Source organism: Panulirus ornatus, chromosome 10, assembly GCF_036320965.1.
Source record: "Panulirus ornatus isolate Po-2019 chromosome 10, ASM3632096v1, whole genome shotgun sequence".
In the NCBI taxonomy this organism is placed as follows: Eukaryota; Metazoa; Arthropoda; class Malacostraca; order Decapoda; family Palinuridae; genus Panulirus; species Panulirus ornatus.
The window spans coordinates 40,297,159-40,318,007 of NC_092233.1; the positions used below are offsets into that span (position 1 = coordinate 40,297,159).

The window sequence follows — 20,849 nt, forward strand, 5'->3', positions numbered from 1 at the left end:
CACTCCAGTCACCAGCCATACCTCAGCGACACTCCAGCCACCAGCTTTACCTCCATCATACCTCAGCCACACTCCAGCCACCAACCATACCTCAGCGACACTCCAGCCACCAGCCTTACCTCCATCACACCTCAGCCACACTTCAGCTACCAGTAAAACTTCCGCTACACCTTAGCCACACCCCGACCAGCAGCCTTACCTCCGTCACACACCAGTCCCTCTCCAGCCACCAGCCTTACCTCCGTCACACCTCAACCACACTCCAAAGAGAAACCTTACTTCCGTCACATCTCAGCCACACTCCAACCACCAGCCTACCTCTGCCATACCTCAGCCACACTCCAGCCACCAGCCTTACCTCCGTCACAGCTCAGCCACACCCCAGCTACCAGCCTTACCTTCGTCACATCTCAGCCACATTCTAGATTCCAGCCTTACCTCAGCCATACCTCGGCCACACTCCAACCACCATCCTTACCTCAGCCATACCTCAGCCACACTCCAGCCATCAGCCTCAACTCCGTCACACCACAGCTACACTCGAGCCACCAGCCTTACCTCAGCCACCCCTCAGCCACACTCTAGCCAAAAGGCTTACCTTGGTCACAGCTCAGTTACACTCCAGCTACTAACCTTACATCAACCACACCTCAGTCACACTCCAGCAACCAGCCTTACCTCCGTCACACCTCAGCCATACTTCAGCTACCAGTCTTACCTCAGCCACACTCCAACCATCAGCCTTACCTCCGTCACGCCTAAGCCACACTCCAGCCACCAGCCTTACCTCTTTCACACCTCAGCCACACTCCAGCTGCAAGCCTTACCTCAGCCAAACCTCAGCCACACTCCCGCCACCAGCCTTACCTCCCTCACACCTCAGACACCCTCCAGCCGCCAGCCTTACCTCAGCCATACCTCAGTCACACTCCAGCCAACAGCCTTATCTCCGTCACACCTCAGCCACACTCCAGCCACCAGCCTTACCTCCGTCACACCTCGGCCACACTCTAGCTACCAGCCTTACCTCCGTCACACCTCAGCCATACTCCAGCCACCAGCCTTACCTCCCTCACACCTCAACCACACTCCAGCCATATCCATTACCTCCGTCACACCTAAGCCACACTCCAGCCAGCAGCCTTAGCTCCGTCACTCCTCAGCCACACTGCAGCTATAAGCCTTACCTCAGCCGCACCTCAGCCACACTCAAGCCATCAGCCTTACCTGCCTCACACTGAGCCATACTCCAGCCACCAGCCTTACCTCTGTCACACCTCAGCCACACTCTAACCAACAGCCTTACCTCAGGCACACCTCAGCCACACACCTGCCACCAGCCTTACCTCCGTCACACCTCAACCAAAATTCAGCTACAAGACTTACCTCAGCCTTACCTACGCCACACTCCAGCAACCATCATTACCTACGTCACACCTCACCTTACCCACACTCCAGCCACTAGCCATACCTCAGTGACACTCCAACCACCAGCATTATCTCCGTCACACCTCAGCCACACTCCAACCACCGGTCTTACCTCCGTCACAGCTTAGCCACACTCCAGCTACCAACCTTCCCTCCGTCACATCTGAGCCACAATCCAGCCAGCAGCCTTAGCTCTATCACACCTCAGCCACATTCCAGCTACAAGCCTTACCTCAGCTACAACTTAGCAACACTCCAGCCACCAGCCTAACCTCCCTCACACCTCAGCCACACTCCAGCCGCCAGCCTTTCCTCAGCCACACCTCAGCCACACTCCAGCCACCAACCTTATCTCCGTCACACCTCAGCCGCACCCCAACCACCAGCCTTACCTACGTCTCACCTCGGCCACACTCTAGTTGCCAGCCTTACCTCAGCCACACATCTGCTACACTCCAACCACCAACCTTACCTCCGTCACAGCTCAGCTACACTCCAGATACTAGCCTTACTTCCGTCACACTTCAGCCACACTCCAATCACAAACCTTACCTCAGTCACACATCAGCCACACTCCAGCTACCAGCCTTACCTCCGTCACTGCTCAGCCACAATCGAGCAACCTGCCTTAACTCCGTCACACTTCAACCACAATCCAACTATAAGCCTTACCTCTGCTACATCTCAGCCACACTCCAGCCACCAGCCTTACCTCCGTCACACCTCAGCCACACTCCAGTTACCAGCCGTACCTCCGTCACACCTCAGCCACACTCCTGCTACCAGCCTTACCTACATCACAACTCAGCCAATCTCCAGTGACCATCCTTACCTCCGTCACACCTCAGCCACACTACAACCACCAGCCTTACCTCTGGTACACCTCAGCCATACTCCAACCACCAGCCTTACCTCAGTAATACCTCAGCCACACTCCAGCCACCAGCCTTACCTCCGTCACAGCTCAGCCACACTCCAGCTTCAGCCTCACCTCAGCCACACATCAGCCACACTCCAGCCACCAGCCTTACCTCCATCACACCTCAGCCACACTCCAGCCATAATCCTTACCTCAGCCATACCTCAGCCATACTCTAGCCAGCAGCCTTAGCTCCGTCATACCTCAGCCACACTCCAGGTACAAGCCTTACCTCAGCCACACCTCACCCACACTCCAGCCACCAGTTTAACTCCCTCACACCTCAGCCACACTCCAGCTACCAGCCTTACCGCAGCCACATCTCAGCCACACTCCAACCACCATCCTTACCTCCGTCACACCTCAGCCACACTCCAGCTACCAGCCTTACCTCCGTAACACCTCAGCCACACTCCAGCTACTAGCCTTACCTACGTCACAGTTCAGCCACACTCCAGGTACCAGCCTTACCTTAGCCACATCTCAGCAACACTCCAGCCACCAGCCTTACCTCAGCCACACCTCAGCCACACTCTAGCTACAAGCCTTACCTCCGTCACAGCTCAACCACACTCCAGCTACCAGCCTTACCTCCGTCACAGCTCAACCACACTCCAGCTACCAGCCTTACCTCTGTCACACAGCCACACTCCAGCCACCAGCCTTACCTCCGTCACAGCTCAGCCATACTCCAGCGACCAGCCTTACCTCCGTCACACCTCAGTCACACTCCAGCTACCAGCCTTACCTCCGTCACACCTCAGCCACGTTCCAATCACTAACCTTACCTCCGTCACACCTCAGCCATAATCTAGCTACCAGCATTACCTTCGTCACCTCTCAGCCACACCCCAGCTACTAGCCTTACGTCAGTCACAGTTCATCCACTCCCAAGACACTAGCCTTACCTCCGTCACACCTCAACCACACTCCAACCACCAACCTTACCTTTGTCGCGCCTCAGGCTTACTCCAGCCAACAGCGTCTCCTCAGCCACACTTCAGCCACAAACCATACTTTAATCATACCACAGCTACGCTCCAGCCATTAGTCTTCCCTCAACCACACCTCAGCCGCAATCAATCACAGTCCAGCCACCAAGCTCGCTTCAGCCACGCTACAACCACACTCTAGCTACCAACCTTACTTTAATCATACCTCAGCCACACTCCAGCCAGGTGCACGTCAACCATAACAAAGAAGAACCACCAAGTTGGAATCATTTGAGTTTACCACATGAGGTCGGCTGTTCCTCTGCCAGGCTCTCACCACAGCAAAGAATCCTAAAGTTTTATCATAAGGTGCGCACTGGCTGCTGGAGCTCCGACCTCCAGCATGTGACCAATGGCTGTTGGGCTACAAGCTTCAGCAGTGACTCGTGGTGAGAGAAACAGCCGTGGTAATCATCATACCAACTCATGGGTGGGATAGGCTATGTCTCGCCTCATGATGGACACATGTTTGAATGGTTGGGACGGGCCACAAAACACGACTGTTGATGGCCACATATGTATCCATGGGTGGGTCAGGCCACAAGACACAGTTGTTGATGTTCAGACTTGTGTCCATGGGTGAGACGGGCCACAATACACGACTGTTGATGGCAATATGTGTGTCCATTGGTGGAACGAGCCACAATACACGACAGTTGATGGCCACATGTGTGTCCATGAGTGGGACGGGAAACAAAAAACGACAGTTGATAACTACGTGTGTATTCATGGGTGATACGGGCCAAAAATAACAACTGTTTATGCCCATATGTGTGTCGATGGATGGGACGGGCCTCAAGACACAACTGTTAATGGCTGCATTGGTATCTATGGGTGGAACGGGCCACAAGACACGACTGTTCATGCCCATATAGGTGTCCATGGGTAGAATGGGCCACAAGACACGACTGTTCATGCCCATATGTTTCCATGTGTGGGACGGGCCAAGAAACACGAGTGTTGATGTGTCCATGTGTGGGAAGAGCCACAAGTAATGAATTTTGATATCCACATGGGTGTTGTTACAAACTCAATACTTATTCGGGCAAGGTCGCCAGTAACATATATATGTTACAAATACTTGATCCTTGTCTTGCAAGGACGTTAGATTTGTTATGTTTCACAACAGGATAACACTATCTGAAAGTCATGAGATTGAATCAAAGACCAGCATTACAACTACTGATAATGAAAATGAATTGAAGTGTACAAAGATAAACACACTAAAGGAACAACTCGTTTACGTTAACATTGAACATGAGTTAACATTGAACATGAGTTAACATTGAACATGAGTGAACATTGAACATGAGTTAACATTGAACATGAGTTAACATTGAACATGAGTTAACATTCCAGGTAAGATTTCAAACCAGATCTCTTTCCTTTATGACAAACTCTTCGCTAACATTACACTTAGTTAGACACTTTTATAACAAGTTATAATTCTATGATACTCAATTATGACAGACAAAACAATGTAGGGTCTGTATCGCACACTGCATTCGGATAACGGGCTTACAGGCTTACAGCAGGGGGGACACCACTTACCTCGCTGGGCTAGAAAGAGAGAAATCAAATCTCAGCGGTGTCATGGGTATTCATTACAAGTAAAGACGAGCGTCTGCTCGTGTCCATGGGTGGGACGGGCCACAAAATCCTTATTTGATGACCACATTTGCGTCCATAGGTGGGCCCGGCCACAATACACATCTGTTGAAGGCCATATGTGTGTTAATGGGTGGGATGGAGCACAAGACATAACTGTTGATTACCAAATGTGTGTCCATGGTTTGAACGGGTCACAAGACAGGACTGTTGATGGTCACATGTGTGTCCATAGGTGGGACTGGCAACAAGACAAGACTTTTGACGTCCACATGTGTGTCCATGGGAGGAATGTGCCTCAAGTTTATTGATGGCCTTATATGTGTTCATTGTGGGACGGGCCAGAAACACGACAGTTGATGATCATATATGTGTCCATGGGTAGGACGGGCTGTTATACACCTCTGTTGATGGTCACAAATGTGTCCATGGGTGGGATGGCCCTCACGACGCGACTTTTGATGCCCCCATATTCGGCCATGGGTTTGACGGGCCACAAGACACGACAGTTAATGTCTGCCTGGTTCACCCTGGATGGGACATGCCAAAAGACACGACTGTTGATGGTCAGACGTGTGTTCATGGTGTGGGCGGACCCGAAGACTCGACTCTTGATGGTCACATATGTATCCATGGATGGGACGGGTTACTAGACACGTCCGCTGAATACCACGTGGGTGTACGTCGGTGGGACGGGACACAAGACAAGTTTGTTGATGAACGTATGTGTGTCCATGGGTGAAACGGGGCACAAGATATGAGTGATGGTCACATGTGCGTCCATGTGTGGGACAGGCCACTAAACACGACTGTTGATGACCACATGGGTATCCATGGGTAGGACGGGCAACAAGACGCGTCATTTGATGGTCGCATGTGTGTTCATGGGTGGGACGAGCCACACGACATGTCTGTTTATGGCCACATATGTGTCCATGGGTGGGACGAGCAACAAGACACGAGCTTTGTTGCCCACATGTGTCCAAGGGTGAAAAGGGCCACAAGGTTCGTTTACGGATGACGACATAAGTGTCTATGGGTGGTACGGGCAACAAGACACGATTGTAGATGCCCAAATTTGTGTCCATGGGTTTAGACAGTCCAAAAGACACGATTGTTGATGGCCACTTGTGTGTCCAGGGGTGGGACGGGTCACAAGACACGACTGCTGATGGTCACATGTATGTCCATAGGTGGAACAGGTCATAAGACTCGACATGTGGATGGTGCCACAAGACACGACTGATGATGGCCACATGTGTGTCCATGATTGGAACTGGCCACAAAAACGACTGTTGATGGTCATATGTGTGTCCATGGGTGGACGTACCACATGACAAGACTGTTAATGGTCAAATGTGTGTCCATGTGTGGGACGGGCCATTAGACACGTCTGTTGATGGCAACAGTTGTGTCCATGGGTGGGAAGGGCCACAAGACACGTTTGCTGATGTCCACATATGTATTTAAGGGTGGGAAAGGTCACAAGGCACGTTTTTTGATGGCCACATATGAATTTAAGGGTGGGAAAGGCCATAGAATACGACTGTTGATTGCCATATGTGTGTCCGTGGGTCGAACGGGCCACAAGACATGATCATTAATGGCCGCATGTGTGTCTGTTGATCACCACATATGTATCCATGGGTGGTACGGGCCACGGGACACGTCTGTTGATCACAACATATGTATCCATGGGTGGTACGGGCCACAGGACACGTCTGTTGATGGCCATATATGTGCCCCTAGGTGTAATTAGCCGAATAACATGACTGTTGATGGTCAAATGTGTGTAAATGGGTGGAACGCGTCACTAGACACGTCTGTTGACGGCCTATTGGTTGTCCATGGGTGGAACGGGCCACAAGACACTTCTGTTGTTGGCTACATGTATGTCCATGGGTGGAATGGGTCGCCAGACACGAGTGTTAATGGCCGCTTATGTGGTTATGGGTACATCCGTTGATCGCCACATATATATCCATAGGTGGGACAGACCACAAGACACGTTCATTGATTTCCGCATATATGTCCATTGGTGGGACAGGCCACAACACACTATTGTTGATGGTCAAATTTATGTCCTTGGGTGGGACGGGCCACAAGATACGACTGCTGATGCCAAAAGACACGTCTGATAATGGCAATATGTGTATTCATTCGTGGAACGGGCCACGATATGACTGTTTATGGTTACTTGTGTGTCCATGGGTGGAACAGGCTACAAGACGTCTTTTGATGGCCACATATGTGCCCATGGGTGAGACAGGCCGCAAGACACGGCTGTTCATGCCCATATGTGTGCCTACGGGTGGAACGGGCCACAAGACACGGCTGTTGATGGCCACATGTATGTCCATGGGTGAGACGGGCCACAAGGCACGACTAATCATGCCCATATGGGTGTCCATGGATGGGACGGGCCACAAGAAACGACTGTTAATGCCCATATGTTTCCATATGACGGGAAGGGCCAGGAGACACGGCTGTTGATGACCGACTGGGTCTACATGGGTGGGACGGGCCACAAGACATGACTGTTGATAGTCACATATATGTCCTTGGGCGAGATGGACCACAAGACACGACTGTTGATACCCACGCGTATTCATGCGTGGGACGGGCCATAAGACACGTCTGTTGACGGCCACCTGGGTCTTTCTGGCCAAAAGCAACGTCTGTTGATGGTGACAGGTGTGTTTTTATGGTGGGATGGGCCACTAGGCTCGTCCGTTGACGGCCACATTGGTGTCAGTCATTGCGGCGAGGCACAAGACACGACTGTTGATGGTCACATGTGTGTCCATGGGTGGGACAACCCACATGACACGTCTTTTAATGGCCGCTTGTGTGTTCCTGGGTGTAAGTGGCCAAAAGACTCAACTGTTGAAAATCCCATGTGTGTCCGTTGATAGGATGGGCCACTTGACACGGTTGATAACGGCCACTTGGGTGTGTATGAGTGGGATGGGCTACAAGACACGTCTGTTGATGGTTACATGTGTATCCATGGGTGGAACGGGCCACTACACTCGTCCGTTGACGGCCACATGAGTGTCAATCATTGGGACTGGGCACGAAACACGACTGTTGATGGTCATATATTTGTCTAAGGGTGGGACAGGCCATAAGACACGTGAGTGAGTGGCCAAATTCATGTTCATGGTTGGGACTGGCCACAAGACACGACTGTTCATAGCCACATGTGTGTCCGTTGTTGGAACGGGGCACCAGACACGATTACTGATGTCTACATGTGTGTCCATGGGTGAGACGGGGCAGAGGATACGGCTGTTAATGTCCATTTTGGTGACCATGGATGGGACGGGCCTCAAGACACGTTTATTGACCCATACATGTGGTCATGGTTGGGTTAGGCCACAAGACACGATTGTGAATAGCCATATTTTTGTCCATGGGTTGGAGGGGCCACAAGACACGACTGTTGATGCCCACATGCGCGTCTAAGGGTGGAATGGGCCACAAGACACGTGTGTTGATGGCCACACATGTATTCAGGGATGGGACAGGCCACAAGGTTCATCTACTGATAGCCACATATGTGTGTATGGGTGGTACGGGACACAAGACGATTGTGGATTCCTGAATTTGTGTCCATGGGTGGGACGGGCCAGAAGGCATGACTGTTGATGGCCACCTGTTTGTCCATTGGTGGGAAGGACTACAATACACGCCTGTTGATGGTCACATGTGTGTTCATTGGTGGGACAGGCCACACGACACTACGGTTGGTGGGCACATTGGTGTCCATGGGTATGGCTGGCGAAAAGACACGACTGTTGATGGCCACAATTGTATCCATGGTGGGAGGAGCCACAAGACACGTCTGTTGATGGTCATACGTGTGTCCATGGGTGGGACCGGTCACAAGACACGACTGTTGATGGTCATACGTGTGTCCATGGGTGGGACCGGTCACAAGACACGTCTGTTGATGGTCATACGTGTGTCCATGGGTGGGACGGGCCACAAGACACTACTGTTGATGGTCATACGTGTGTCCATGGGTGGGACGGGCCACAAGACACTACTGTTGATGGTCATACGTGTGTCCATGGGTGGGACGGGCCACAAGACACTACTGTTGATGGTCATACGTGTGTCCATGGGTGGGACGGGCCACAAGACACGAATGTTGCTGCCCACATTGTGTTCATGGGTGGGACCGTTCACAAGACACGACTGTTGATAGCCACAAGTGTGTCCATTGGTGGGACGGGCCACAAGAGACGACTATTGATGGCCACATGTTTATCCATTGGTCTGAAGGACCACAATACACGTCCGTTAATGGCCACAAGTGTATCCTTGGGTGGGAGGGGCCACAGGACACTACTTTTGAAGGTCACATGTGTGTCCAAGGGTGGGAGGGGCCAAAAGATGCATCTGTAGATTGCCAATTTTTTGTCCTTGGGTGGAACGGGCCACGAGACATAACTGCTGATGGCCACTTATGTGTCCATGCGCGGGACGGGCCAAAAGACACAATTTTTGATGGCCACATGTGTGACCATGCGTCAGACGGTCCACAGGACATGTTTATTGATGGTCATAGGTGTTTCCATGGGTGGAACGGGCCACAAGACACGACTGTTGATGGCTACATGTGCGTCCATGCGTGGGACGGGGCCAAAAGACACGTCTATTGATGGTCATGGGTGTCAATGTTTCCCGGTTGCCTGGTGACATCTGGTCCTGTTGTGGCAGGAGGCTGGAGCTGTTAGTGTCGCTCAGGGTTGCTTTATGGTGGCGTTTGTTGGGACTTGTAGTGGTGAGTCTGTGTTTGGTCAACCGTCACGGTGCTGCGTTCGTTGTCGGCTGAGGGAGTTGTTGGCTGTAGGTCGTTTGGACCGTTGGAGCCTGCAGTGGTCAGAAGCATCATTGTCTGTGGGTGGTAGTGAGTGACTGTGTCTACGGTGGGTCTGGAGCGTCGGTGTCTGTGATTTATTGGGACCGGTGATGTCTGTTGGACAAGAGTGTTGATGTCTGTTATTCTCCCAGAGCCTGCGTGTTTGGGGATGGTACAGACCGACTCCAGTGTCTGGGACCACAAGACTAACAGCTTCATCACACTAGCCTGCCTCTGGCGACGATGCTCTAGGGATTCTAGGGATAATCTCGGTGTTGATTACTCCATCGAGCGGTAGTTATTATATGCAGTCGTAAGGACCATATTCCAAACTCATGTAGTCGTCCTTAACCCGATTCAGTGGTTGGGAAAGGGATGACCACATTGTTTTGTCAAGGAATCCACCACTGCCACCACTGCCTCACTTGAGCACTGTATATTGATAACAGGAATTCAGTTTTGTGAGATGTTATGGCGATGCGATGAAAGTACCGCTTTCATCTGAAATGTGAGTCCAGTGTAGAATTCTCTCGCATTAATCACTTTCCATAAATTCCTGGGTTCATTATGATGGTGATCATCTCTTCTGTTAAGTATTTGCATGAATTATTTTTTTTTCAATTTGCTGCCCGGTATCGGCTCTTTGTGTAAAGAGAATGGCAAAATGCTAATGATAAGGCATGTATTGTATGTTGTGTTCGGGCTGATGAAGAAGCAGGCTTGCCCCAATAACACTGGTCCACCTAGTAGAATTATATACCTGGAGTCAGTTATCTATCTATTGTATCTTTCTAAATAAGAGCTATCTATCTGTCTATTGTTTAATCTTAATAAGTCTTTTGTATCTTACACTTTCCCTAGATATTCTCCACAGTTGCTGTCTTCATTACCGCTGTACTTTTCGTTTACTATTCGGCAACTACGGATCTTGGCATACAAGGGATCCTTCTTGACATTTTCCCTGCTTCTCGTTTGGCTTAGTTTCCCGTTATGTCTTCCAGTCACTCGATTCCTCCTAGTTCTAGTTTCCTCCCTGTTCCAAAGATATCGATGTTATCAACATCGTAAAATCAAGCGAAGAATCTGAAAGTTGTCATGAAGTCTCCTCATGTCCTCCTATCTAAGAAGTGCACATCTCAGGCAGCAATCAGTTCCCCGAAGTTAAACGCCTTTACTTCAGGTACACTTTTTCTGCCTGCAGTCAGCCAGTATCTGAAGTGACCAAACAGGTGTACGTAATCCGGTTTGAGTCTAACATTCGTTACAAATATTTTCTAAACGATTTCTTGTCCATGTACTTAGGATCAATATGTAATTTGTTAACTTTACGAATCCTCCTGGATAAATTCCTGACGTCATGTTGGTCACTAAGTCAATCCCAAAATTCATCTATAGACCTTTAATGTTTATCTTACGGGGTGATGTTTATAATCTATTCTTATTCAAATAAACTCTCTCTCATCATAAACATTAATTAATGAATTTATAATATTATTACATTAATATTATACATAGTCGGTGGTTTGATCAAGTAAGGAAATAAAAGGTAAGAGAGATGTGTGGTAATAAAAAGAGTGTGGTTGAGAGAGCAGAAGAGGGTGTATTGAAATGATTTGGTCACATGAAGAGAATGAGTGAGGAAAGATTGACAAAGAGGATATATGTCAGAGGTAGAGGGAACGAGAAGCGTGACACCAAATTGGAATAGGAAGGATGGAGTGAAAAAGATTTTGCGCGATGGGGCCTGAAAACAGGAGATTGAAAGGTGTGTAAGGAATAGAGTGAATTGGCGCGATGTGGTATACCGGAGTCGACGTGCTGTTAATGGATTGAACCAGGGGATGTGATGCGTCTTGGGTAAACCATGGAAAGTTTTGTAGGGCCTGGATGTGGAAAGGGAGTTGTGGTCACGAGAGAGGCATTAAGTGAGAAAGGTAATGAGGGAGACACAAATCGTGGGAGGTCATGAGGAAGGCACAAAACATGGAAGGTCCTGAAGGAGTTATTTAGTGAGGAGGGTCATGAGTGAGGGACAAGGCGAGGAAGGTTATGAGGGAAACATTAAATGAGGGAGGTCATGAGGGAGGAATAAGGTGAGGAAGGTCATGAGGGAGGTACAAGCCGAGGAAGATCATGAGTGAAGCATTAAGTGAGGAAAGTCGTGAGGGGGAGGGGGGGCGCAAGGCGTGGAAGGTCATGAGGGAGGCATTATGTAAGAAAGGTCATGAGGGAGGCATTAATTGAGGAAGGTCATGATGGAGGCACACGTTAAGAAAGGTCATGAGTGAGGCATTAATTGAGGAAGATCATGAGGTAGGCACAAGGCGGAGAAGGTCATGAGGAAGGCACAAAGCGAGGAAGGTTATGAGGGAGACACACGGCGAGGGAGGTCATGAGGGAGGCACAAGGCGAGGGAAGTCACGAGGGAGGCACAAGGTAAGGAAGGTCATGAGGGAGGCATAAGGCGGGAAAGGTCATGAGGGAGACACAAGGCGAAAAAGGTCATGAGAGAGGCACAAGGCTCGGAATGTGATGAGGAAGGCACAAGGTAAGGAAGGTCATGAGGAAGGCACAAGGCAAGGAAGGTCATGGGGAGGTCATTAAGTGAGAAAGGTTACGAGGAAGCACGAGCAGAGGAAAGTCATGAGGGAGGCATTAAGTGAGGGAGGTCATAAAGGAGGCACAAGGTGAGGGAATTATTAAGTGAGGAAGATCACGAAGGAGATACCTCGAGGAAGGTCATGAGTGAGGCACAAGACGAGGAATGTCATGAGGGAGGCACTAAGCAAGGAAGGTCATGAGGGACGGACAAGGGAAGGAAGGTCATGATGGAGGCGTTAAGTGAGGAAGGTCATGAGGGAGGGACAAGGGAAGGAAGGTCATGAGAGAGACTTTACGTGAGGAAGGTCATGAAGGAGGCACAAATCGATGAAGTTCATGAAGAAGGCACAAGGCAAGGGAGATCATGAGGGAGTCGTTTAGTGAGGAGGATCATGACTGAGGCACAAGGCGAGGATGGTCATGAGTGAGACATTAATGAAGGAGGCATAAGGTCAGGAAGGTCAGGAGGGAGGAACAAGGGAAGAAAGGTCATGAGGGAGGCACGGGGTAGTATTCGAATAGTCATTTCCCTATAAGGGCGATCATAGCCTAGCGGTAGCGCTCCCACCTGTTGCACGGGGGTCCCGGGTTCGATCCTGGCTGTTGGAGGTATGATATATATATATGAGATTTTTGGTTGATGTCAGTGATAATATATCCTCGCTGGCTACACCCTTTCTGGGTACAGTATTTAACGGTGACGGCGAAGTAAAGTAGGTGATGGTGTCTTACTCTTTGTTAGAGCTTATCTAAATTCTGTGTTGAGAAATTCTTTACTGTTGATAAAATCGACTTAATCTCTTGTGGAATTTGTAAGAGATAACAGTAAGATTAGTCTATAGGCCCCCAGCACAGACTCCAGAAGCAGACGAACGAATATATATGATCAGAGAGCAGAAATATCAGTCTAAATGGCTCAATGATGGAAGGAGATATTAACATACCATCATCTTAGTGGGGTGAATACCTTTTTAGTATCTCTGGGTCTGACCTAAATCTGCTTGATAGCGCAAGTTATACAACTACTTGATAAACCTACTCACGACGAAATTGTTCAAGATACAAACCTCGTCAACAATGCTGAAGTCGGGGAAAAGTTTAGTACGAGAGATCATTGGCGATGTACTTTTGAATTAACTTTCAACTTTGCCTGTAATGCTGGTCAACATGATTGTTGCAAAAAATACCTAATTTTGATTTTGCAAATTTTGAAAATCTTCGATTTACTCTTGTAGGGCAAATTTTGGATGATTTATTTCAAATGAAAATGATATGGACGAAGCTTAGTAGAACTTCAGGAAAACGATCAAAACAATTAAGGGGGAATTTGTGCCAACGTGTAGGAGACGGTCTTTTTCCAATGTGAAGCCAAAATGGTGGAACGATGACACAAAAAAAGTATGTTTTCTAAGAAAGCATCATGTAAGAGACCAATAACCAGCATGATAAACCAAATTACGAGAGTCTCTGTTTAGATACTGGGAGATTCTTCAAAGTAAATGTCTGTGTGAAGCGTACATTGCTGAAAATAGCAAAAGAAATCCGAAGGAGTTTTACGGATATGTTAGAATCCAGAGAATCATAGCTCAGTCAACTGGTCAGTTTATAACTGAAAACGGTGATTTGGTTTATGATAATTATCATTTCATATAACAAAGATATCAAATGATCATTTTTCGCATCTATATTTACAATCAAAGACACAACCCATGTCTCGCATTCAGTTCCATTGATAGAGAATACAACTTTAGCTATATATGAACATAAGAGTTGAAGGTATACTGTCAGCAGTTAATGGGATGGAATAGGCAAACTGGCAGGCCGAGGTAAGTTTCATTCGTGGACGATGAAAGAGGCGACAAATGAGACAGTTCAACCCTTGACCAGTAAGTCACCTGCTACGGAAAAAGTTCCGAAAGAATAGAAGCTTGCTAAGGTAATGAAATGAAATGTAATGTAGACCACTGCCCGGACATTATAGTGCAAATAACTTAACGCCTGTAGTTGGAGTACTTATGTAAACTATCAGTGGAGGTTAAGACTGTAAACCATTTGGAGGACCACCACTTAATAAACGATTCTTAACATGGTTCTCGACAAACTTTTTCATGTTCGACAAATCTGCTTGATTTCTTTAATGACACAATCAGCATGAATGACGCAAGTAAAGCACTTGATGATATAAATCTAGATTTTCAGAAAGCATTCGATAAAGTTCCACATCAAAGGTTACTAACTAAAGTTGAGTCACATGATACAGAGGGGGTTGTACTTGTGTACCTGGTAGACTGGTTAACTGTGATTCATGGTCAAGCGTCAGAACGGTTAAATGTAAAAGGTGGTGTACCACAGGGATCAGTCTTGGGACCAGTTGTTTTTCTTATGTGAATGATATTGATAAATTTGCAGACGATATTAATTTGAGAAATAAATCTACGGTAGAAACTGAAGATCGGTAGCTTCAGTAGGACATAGAAAAACTGATAAACTGGGCTCACAGGAGGCAAATTCTAATATCGAAAATTGCAAAGTTTTACCCGTGGGTAGTAGAAATAAGAAAACAAGCTATAGTACAAATTCTGGTAACATGCAATAGACAAAAATGAGGAAAAAGGCTTTGGTGTAACAACTTCTGGTAAACTAATGCCAAGTATAAAATGTACAGAAGCAGTGAAAAAATTAGCAAAATTCTTGGATTTATAGGTTAGGGCTATTGAATTTAAGTTCGGGAAAATTATCATTATTCTATTTAGTCACTCGTGCGTTTCCATCTTGAGTATTGTGTTCGGTCTTGATAGACAGAATGGAGAGAGTACAGAGAAGAGCTATCAAGACCATTCCCAAATTGAGAAAGAAATCCTACGAGAGCCAAGTAAACCATTTAAATCTATTTAGTTTAGAGAAGAAAAGGTTAACACATGATCTGATGTAGGAATTCAAAATGATCACAGGTTTCGATAACCTCAGTCTAACTAGTTCAAAGACTGATTCGTCTGATTTCACAAATAGTTATGATAAAAACTCGTGGGCAAAAGTTTTACCTCGAATGAAGCGGAGTACTTCTTTTTCAACAGGATTGCTAGCAATGAAAAGATTTACCAGTTAAGTAGTTGGAAGTAGTTCCACAGCCACGTAAAGGATTGAATAGATAAATGTTTCTCAACAGATCCACGACTGACATTACTTGCGCTTCCTTAGCCGCATGAAAAGTTTATAATATTTTGTTTTTTTTCACTTCAAACATCTGTACGTCTTTCTACTCTTAACACACTGATCTATGAGTCTCACATCGCTTATATTACCAAAACAGCCTCGAGCGGACTCAGTAGTCTGTTTCTGTTTGAATTCCTTTGTTTCCCTCGTAAACCTACAAGATGTCTCAGACAAGCTTTAAAGTAAGTCAGATACATGATTAATAAATCTCAACCCAAGTAAATACTTATTAGTAAGGCGGATACACATGAAGGAAGGCCTCAGGAAATAAGTTATAGGATTCTATATGTGAGAGGGAATCACAATTAGAGCTAGTACATAACCTGTCGCCAGAGTCCCACATTCGGAGAAGAGCAAAGAAGACAAACTGTCTGTTGGCAGATAAGAGAATAACCTTTGAGTGTAAAGATAAGGAATTATTCAGCAAGCTGTTCACATCCTACATTAGAACAAAACTTAGAATACGTTTTTCAAGTGACCACACCTAGAAATTAAAGAACTAAAAGAGAAGGTCCAGAAGAGAGCAACAAAGTTGTAAGTAGAATTAAGATCGGCGAGCTACAGGAAGTGTTTACAAAATTTAAATTTTTCTACCATGGAAGAAAGAAAAGTAAGGGATGACCTCAACACATCCTATAAGTTTTTGACCAGTTGATGAGGTCAGCAGTGAACAATTCTTTAAAATGTACGAGGATATGGAAAAACGTGGACCTTAACATGAAAATAAGCAAATAACTTGATAGAAAAGATGTAACAAAGTACGATTATAGCATCAAAGTTCTGGATGAATATAATAAACTGAGTTATGAGACTGAAAATGGGCGGTATACAGGTGTTTAAAAAGTTATATGTTAGTAAAGTACAGTACAAACAGGTAGTTACAAACAGTAGGTGATTACATACAGATGTTCGTGTATATAGACATAAACAGAAGCTGGTTCACATGTACACTCACGTGCAAAATCTGTTACACATACAGAGAAAAGCAATGCTCATGGACGCTCAGTAATCCTTACATACCGAGAGAAAATTCGCATATGCAAAAGCAAAGCACATAATAGCGATATTTACATACATGTACTCAATAGACATGCATAGCAAGAATCAAACACACTAGTCACAGGTGGCAGGACGATCACAGACACAAGTACAGACACACAGACTCACCAGTCGTGAAGTATCTCCTCCCCTGTCGCTCCCTGTACATGCTACGGACGGGGCGTGGTACAGGGATATAAATTCCATGCTAATCTCCTGGCGATACGATCCAGAATATGTAAAGGATGTGACGGTCAGTGGGAGGAGGGGGCAAACTGGTGAGAGATGATGAGGATGAGCAGCGCTGGGCAGAGTGACTCCCTCCTCCCGACACATCTCCACCACGACTGACCAACAACAACGACTCCAGCCAACTCTTCCTCTAGGTCTTATCCCCTGGAGGACGACGATACGAGCCTCGACCATGACGGTGCACACTTGACCAGGACGGTACGAGCCTCGACCATGATGATACCTTGGCCGTGAGGGTACAAACCTTAACCAGGACGGTACGAACCTTGGCCATGAAGGCACGAACCTTCACTATGACGGTACGACTCTTGACCATGACGGTACGACTATTGACCTTGACGATGCGATCCCTGGGTAAGATAACCTGCATTTTGGGTCTAAACCTTGAAAGATCAGGTCATAGGGCAGGCTTTGTCCCTGTGGGTTGTATCGTCGTGCTCAGGTGTCGAACCGAACCGTCGTGCTTAAGGGTTGCACCATCATGCGCAAGGGTTGTACTGTCGTGCGGGTCACACTGTCGTACTCAAGGGCCGCACAGTCGTACTCAAAGGTCTCACAGTCGTGTTCATGGTTCGTACCGTCGTGTTTGAAAATGTCCAAGAAGGCTCCAGCCACCTGCCACTCAAGACGACGAGCACCATTGAGAATGTCGTAACTTGACAGGTGGGAGGTGGTCAGACTGGCTCTGGGAATGTTGTCTCTAACAACTGGCGATAATAATTCCTGCCAGCAGCAACCACAGCCATACATATTGTCTGATTACTTCTGGCATTGTGTGTAGCGACCAGGACCGCTCGGGTAGAACATCATCACATATAAAACCTCATCAGTGTCTTCATGCTCCCCGCCTTCATGGTCGATGGTTATCCACCACCCAGCCAGGCATATCAACCTGTGTTACTGATCTCGCTACTGCTGTTACCTGTGTTACTAGTCCTGCTGCTGCTTCCGTATCTGCTGTTATCTGTTACTAGTTCTGCTGCTGCTGCTGTACCTGCTGTTTCCTATGTTACTAGTACTGCTACTGTTGCTGTGCCTGCTGTTACCTGTGTTGCTGGTCCTGCTGCTGCTGCTGCATCTGTTCTTGCTACTGTTCCTGCTGCTGCTGTAACTGCTTGTGTTACAGGTCCTGCTGTTAGTGTTGCATCCATCCACTACTCGAAGATCAGCAACAGATAACGATAGGTCAGGGAGTATAACATCTCCGCCAGCACCCTGGAGAGGACAGTAAGGTTAGGTCAGGGAGTATAACATCTCCGCCAGCACCCTGGAGAGGACAGTAAGGTTAGGTCAGGGAGTATAACATCTCCGCCAGCACCCTGGAGAGGACAGTAAGGTTAGGTCAGGGAGTATAACATTCCAAACACTACCCTAGGTACGCCTATAACGAGAGTTCTATTTGGATTCCTAAAGTGGATATGGGAAACGTTTTAATGCTAGCAAGTCGCTGAACGCGCCAGAAGTAAATGGACTGACACACTATTGGTACTAGATAACCCTGTTATACATATATCAGTAACACAGAGACTGACAATGTCACATTTGATGCATCTGGAAAGTGAACATAGAATATTTGAGTTTGAGTGCAAGGCGAACTGTAGGAAATGTAAAGATCAGAAAGGAAATAGGACTGAAAGAGGTAATATGTAAGGCTGGTTGAACTAGAGTGTCATGTGGGTAAGGCAAATACCATTTAACACGTACAAAACTATGAGTGTTGGGTGCCAGAACATTGTGCTTGATCCATCTGTAGAAACGGGTGAACCAGACTTGAATATTAATTAACATCTGCTGCGTAATCTTGAAACATCACCTTCCCATCCGCGCCTGAAATTATAACTATATTACCATCATGAATACAAGTTAATCTGCATTATTTTTCACATTTTAGAAGTGTTACTAATGAATATACTACACGTGTTTCGCCCTGTATGGCAATATACTGCACATACCTCGACCTGTATGGCAATATACTACATAAGTCCCGCCCTGTATGGCAATATACTGCATAGGTCTCGCCCTGTATGGCAATACTACACATATCTCGCCATACACAGCAATATATTTCACATGTACCGCACTGTATGGCAATATACTACACACATCTCGCCCTGTATGGCGATATACTACACATGTCTCGCCCTGTATTGCAATATACTACATATGTCCAGCCTGTATGGCAATATACTACACATGTCTCACCCTGTATGGCAATATACTACACATGTCTCGCCCTGCATTGCAATATACTACACATGTCTCGCCCTGCATTGCAATATACTACATATGTCCAGCCTGTATGGCAATATACTACACATGTCTCACCCTGTATGGCAATATACTACACATGTCTCACCCTGTATGGCAATACTACACATGTCTCGCCCTGTATGGCAATACTACACATGTCTCGCCCTGTATTGCAATATACTACTCATGTTTCGCCCTGTATGGCAATACACTGTATATGTCTCGCCCTGCATGGCAATATACTACATGTCATTCCCTGTATGGCAATATACTACACATGTCTCGCCCTGTATGGCAATAAACTACACGTCTCGCTCTGTATTGCAATATACTACATATGTCCCGCCCTGTATGGCAATATACTACATGTCATGCCCTGTATGGCAATATACTACTCATGTCTCGCCATATATGGCAATATACTACACATGTCTCGCCCTGTATGGCAATATACTACACATGTCTCGCCCTGTATTGCAATATACTACACATGTCCCGCCCTGTATGGCAATACACTATACATGTCTCGCCCTGCATGGCAATATGCTGCATATGTCTCGCCCTGTATGGCAATACTACACATATCTCGCCCTGTATTGCAATATACTGCACATGTCTCGCCCTGTATGGCAATATATTACATGTCATGCCCTGTATGGCAATATACTACACATGTCTCGCCATGTATGGCAATATGCTACACATGTCTCGCCCTGTATTGCAGTATACTACACATGTCTCGCAATGTATTGCAATATACTGCACTTGTCTCGTCCTGTATGGCAATATACTACATACGTCTCGCTCTGTATTGCAATATACTGCACATGTCCCGCCCTGTATGGCAATATACTACATATGTCTCGCCCTGTATGTCAATATACTAAACATGTCCCGCCCTGTATGGCAATATATTACACATATCTAGCCCTGTATGGCAATATAATACACATGTCTCGCCCTGTATGGCAATATACTTTACATGTAGTAACATATAATGATGATAATACATAATTAGGGTAACATGTAATGATGATCATACATGATAATGGCAACATATACTAATGGTAATACATAATGAGGGTAACGTATGTTGATGATAATACATAATGAGGGTAACAAATAATGACGGTAATACATAATGAGGGTATCATATAATGATGGTAATACATGCAGAGGGTAACACATAATGACGGTAATACATAATGAGGGTATCATATAATGATGGTAATACATGCAGAGGGTAACATATAATGACGGTAGTACATAATGAGGGTAACATATAATGATGGTAATACATGCAGAGGGTAACACATAATGACGGTAATACATAATGAGGGTAACATATAATGATGGTAATACATGCAGAGGGTAACACATAATGACGGTAATACATAATGAGGGTAACACATAATGACGGTAATACATAATGAGGGTATCATATAATGATGGTAATACATGCAGAGGGTAACACATAATGACGGTAATACATAATGAGGGTAACATATAATGATGGTAATACATGCAGAGGGTAACATATAATGACGGTAATACATAATGAGGGTAACATATAATGATGGTAATACATGCAGAGGGTAACATATAATGACGGTAATACATAATGAGGGTAACATATAATGATGGTAATACATGCAGAGGGTAACACATAATGACGGTA

The 20,849-nt window shown here is 46.5% G+C and overlaps 1 long non-coding RNA gene across 2 annotated transcripts; it reads right to left on the reverse strand.

Moving 5' to 3' along the window:
* Positions 1-902: 902 nt before the first annotated feature.
* LOC139750912 (uncharacterized) lies at positions 903-19,150 on the reverse strand. 2 transcript variants are annotated; one of them, XR_011713248.1, is made up of 4 exons: positions 18,626-19,150; positions 17,968-18,136; positions 4,891-5,052; positions 903-4,479 (listed from the first exon to the last, which is right to left on the reverse strand). It is a non-coding gene; the product is annotated as an uncharacterized lncRNA (long non-coding RNA). The 2 variants fall into 2 exon arrangements; XR_011713247.1 differs by lacking the exon at positions 903-4,479 and having other exon boundaries at positions 4,545-5,052.
* Between the last annotated feature and the right edge of the window lie 1,699 nt (positions 19,151-20,849).